At 50.8% G+C, this 4,596-nt stretch overlaps 2 pseudogenes; both read left to right on the top strand.

The window, feature by feature from the left end:
* The first annotated feature begins 807 nt into the window (after positions 1 to 807).
* On the top strand, positions 808 to 1,815 carry LOC144107116 (uncharacterized; annotated as a pseudogene).
* A 384-nt stretch (positions 1,816 to 2,199) lies between these two features.
* Positions 2,200 to 3,459, top strand: LOC144108688 (uncharacterized; annotated as a pseudogene).
* The last annotated feature ends 1,137 nt before the right edge of the window (positions 3,460 to 4,596 follow it).

Genomic DNA, 4,596 nt, shown 5'->3' with positions numbered 1-4,596 from the left:
TCAGTAGGTTCATACAGGCCTATCAGCCTTACGAACACCGATTACAAAGTGTTTGTGAAGCGGCTGCAAAGGGTGATCAAGCACTTAGTTGGGCCGCATCAAATATGCGGCATCAAAGGGCGAACGATTTTCACGAACACTCACGTAGCAAGAAATGTGTTAGAATGCTGCGACGACATGGACGGCCAAGTTGCCATGTTGCAACTAGATTTGACGAAAGCTTTCGACAGGGTGTCACACGAGGTCCTCTTCTGCGTATTGAAGCATGCAAATGTAGGCAGCACAATTTTAGACGGTGTAATGATGGCCTATCGAGATTGCTGTACCCAGCTCATAATAAATAAGTCATTAACAGAAAGAGTACCAGTGCAATCTTCAGTAAGGCAAGGATGCCCACTGTCTCCCCTCTTGTTTGCTATATATGTCGAACCCTTTTGTTTAGCCGTAATTCACCAAACATCAATACGAGGCTTCAAAGTGCATTCTACGGAGGTAAAACTGTTGGCGTATGCTGATGACATAGCCGTATTTTGTCAAGATCGCGAGAGTGTGTTAGAAGTGGTAAACCTTGCTAAGGCTTTCTGTAAGCTAACGGGCTCAGAGATAAACTGGGAAAAGAGTGTTGGTATATGGCACGGTAACTGGGACATCAAGGCAGAAAGGTTTGCTTGTACGACATGGACAGGCGCACCTACGACGTACCTCGGTGTGCCTTTCGAGCACTACCAGGAACCCGCAAGGTACTGGAGCGACGCAACGAAAAAAATGAAGGAGAGGACAGGAAACTGGCAGGGTCGCGGCCTTTCAATGTTTGCGCGTGCCTCTGCTTGCAATTTGTTTTTAATCGCTAAAGTTTGGTATGTGTTGCAAGTGCTGTTTATGTCCCGCACAAATGTGCAGAAAATGCATCGGGTTTTGGCTGTGTTTATATGGGGCTCAACATGAGAGAGGGTGAGTAGTGCCAACCTTTTTCGCAAAATCCGCGATGGAGGCCTAGGTCTTTCTCATTTGTTTATCAGACAGATTGTGTCGCGTTTTTTCTTTCTGCGGGACCAAAGCGGCAGTTTTTTGCGCACAGTCATACAAGTGCAACTTGCGAAAGCGCTCCCTGAATTTATTGTGGCTACAAGTGATATAAGATGTCGCCGTGTGACTGGTTACTTTCATGAAGTTGTTGTTTCTTTCCGCATGTTGCATGCAAGGTTTTCAATGGATTACCTATGTTCTGTCACGAAGAAGAAACTGTACGCGGACTTAATTGCAAATCTACTGCCGACACCATTGTACAGGTCTGTTTACTCTGGTGGCCCAGGAAAGCACGTTTTAAAACGGGTTAGAAAAATGCCGATAAGACCTTTTGTCAAATCCTTTTTCTTTAAGCTGCACACGAACACATTACCTGTAAAAGCATGGCTAGATCAGAAAGGAATATTTGTACCCTGGACAATCAACTGCTTACTCTGCAAAAAACCAGAAACTATTGAACACGTATTTATTGACTGTTGGGACGCTATATTCCACTGGGACATTCTGCAGCGAACCCTTAAGAAACAACTGCCAATAACGCCATACGGGATCTGGTTTCTCCCAGTTAAATGTGATGAAGGCATTCCCTTTGATATGTTGATGCTACTGGGCCTCCACAGTCTGTGGCAAACCCGAATGGCAGTCCGCCATGCTGATGTTACTGTTCACTCTGTACGCGAAAACTTCATCCAGCATATGATCTACATGAGAGAAGTCTATCAGGCGTTACCTGACCCCCCTGAGTGGATTAATGTATTTGATGATTTGATGTGCCTGGAGATATTTTAACCCTACTCCTCCAGCCGAAGACTGGCTGGTGTGTTCTGTCTGTACATTGAATGTGATCAAACCGGTAATAAAGAAAAAAAAGTATAGTGGCCAGTATCCCCGCCTGTCACGCGGGAGACCGGGGTTCGATTCCCCGACGGGGAGCTTCCTGTTTTTTTCCCTCTTGCGCTCTGTGCCATTACCTAAGCGTCGGTGAGCCAGTGCTCCTGTCTCCTCGTTAGTATAGTGGCCAGTATCCCCGCCTGTCACGCGGGAGACCGGGGTTCTATTCCTCGACGGGGAGCTTCCTGTTTTTTTTTCGCTCTTGCGCTCTGTGCCATTACCTAAGCGTCGGTGAGCCAGTGCTCCTGTTTCCTCGTTAGTATAGTGGCCAGTATCATTCTACTTCCGGCCACCGAGCGTGACGGACGCAGAATCCTGAGCTCCGGCGGAGCGGCGACGGCGGCCCTTGCTGGCCGCGGAAACAGGATCACCGATAGCGACGACACGGATTATCAGCTGATACTGCCCCAACTGCCAACAGGAAGCATCGTTTTGAACACCGTTTTTTTGCACGGCGACGTGCGAGCGAGGCCCTACCGGGTCGAAGATTTTAGGGATGCTCTCGTGCCTACCGGTTTGCTGCCGGACGTGGTGGCCCTGGGAGCCTACCAGGTCAACCACGTGTGGGCAGTCACCCTGAACGGCGCGGAGGCTACAAGGCGGCTGCTGGCCTTTAAGGAACTGAAGGTTAAGAACCGTCGCTGCGTCATCATCGACCCGCAGGATCATCAGGTGAGGCTTAGGCTTCACTGGCTGCTGCACGGCGTGGCCGACGAGGATGTGCGGAGCGCACTAGCGGTGTTTGGGACTGTCATGGACGTTAGCAGAGAGCGGTGGCGTGTGCAAGGTATGAGCGACAAGGGTTCTATGACGAGGACGGTCGTCCTAAAGCTCAAGAAGGGCATGACAGTTGAATATTTGCCGCATCAAATACGGGTGGGAGGAGAACTGGCCTTAGTCGTGGCACCCGGTCGTGCGATGCAATGCTTGCGCTGTCACGGCACTGGCCACGTCCGAAGAGAGTGCAAGGTGCCGCGCTGCTCGAACTGCCGGCGTTTCGGACACGAGGACTCCCAGTGCGTCCGCACGTATGCGTCAGCAATGGGCCCGGGGGAAAGCGATGAAGCCGAGCACTAAATGGACGCGACCGAGGCAGAGGACGCGGCGAAGGGAACTGGCGAGCCGCTGCCTACCGCTGTGGCAGAGCAAGCAGCCCTCGCTGGTGAACCGCAGGACACAAGCGCGGAACGTCCGAGTGAACCGTCGCCTGGTCCACCACTGGTGCAGCAGAGTGTCGACAAAAGCGGAGCGAGTACTCATGCACTGCCGTCTCTATCGTCTAAGGGCCAGGAACCGCCAGCCAGTGACGCTTCCGTTACAACGGGTACTGGGACTGCAACGAAACGCCGCCACGAAGTCTCCGAAGACCACGACGACCAGGAACTCGCAAGTAGCGTTGACGAGCCGCCAGTGAAAGCGGTGCAAGGACGGCGGGCTACCCTCAAGCCGCGGCCAAACGTCAACGCGGAAAGAAAGCCTGCCGACAAGCCACCGCCGTCGAGAAGCGAGAGCAAACAAGCGGACGGCCCCGGAGGCGTCTAGCGGTACGCTAAATGCTACTGGTGAGCACCATGCTCCGGGCCTCCCCCCTGCTGCGAACCGAAATGGCTCCTGAACCATCCCTCTGTGTAGCTACGTTGAATGTCAGAGGTTTAGGACAGAAACGAAAACAAAGTCAATTGTATCGGCTGGTAACAGAAAATGACATTGACATTCTCGCCGTCCAGGAGACCAAAGTCGAGAGAGAGGGGGAGACCGGGAGCATGGTGCAGCGTTTCACAGCAACATACTACGCCGTAGTTAGCCACGTTGTAGGACTGTCAGCAGGATGTGTACTCGTTTTGAAAAAGTTGCCCGGTCTTACTGTTCAAAGCATCATGTCATGCCCGTCTGGGAGATTAATAGTGTGTGATATCCTTTTGTGTAACGCGGAATATCGAGTGATTTGTGTGTACGCGCCGAACACATTGGAGGAAAGTCATTATTTTTTTGCTTATGTTAGGCAGTACATGGTGCCTCAGAAACGCCTCATTATTATGGGGGACTTTAACTGCGTACTGAGTTCTGCGGACAAAACCAGCTGCACAGCTTTTCGAGACAGGAGTACGGACTTATTAGCTGAGGTCGTTGCCGAAGCGGAATTAGCAGATGTGGCTGAATGCCTACAGAGCGCATGCGCGGTAAAGTACACTCATTTCCAGGGTTCTAGCCACGCACGCCTGGATCGCATATACGTTGCTCTGGATATGATCCCGATGTGCCGTAGCTACGATGTTGTACCAATATGTTTTACTGATCACTGCCTCGTTAAATGCGCAATAGGAACAAAGAAACAACTGAAGCACTTTGTATGGGACATGTGGAAAATGAACTCTATGCTACTTGGTGACGAACAATTTGTAACAAAAGCATTAGAAGAAATTAACAGAATAAAACCAAACACTAGCCTGAATCTGGGTCAGCAGTGGGAACTATGCAAGCAGCAGATTAAAGTCACAGCAATTGACAGGGCCAGTGCGATTCGTTTCCAAGAAAAAATGAAGGAAACCGAGCTGCGCACAATATTGGAGAAACTGATAGCAGAGGAGTGCAAAACGCCCCGCATTTTCAAAGATGACATCAGGAAGGTAAAGCAGAAACTGCAGTTGATCGAAGAAGAGCGCTATCGCGGTGCGCTGG

The sequence above is a fragment of the Amblyomma americanum genome, chromosome 10 (assembly GCF_052857255.1).
Source record: "Amblyomma americanum isolate KBUSLIRL-KWMA chromosome 10, ASM5285725v1, whole genome shotgun sequence".
NCBI lineage: Eukaryota > Metazoa > Arthropoda > Arachnida > Ixodida > Ixodidae > Amblyomma > Amblyomma americanum.
This window is presented reverse-complemented; position numbering and strand designations above follow the sequence as displayed.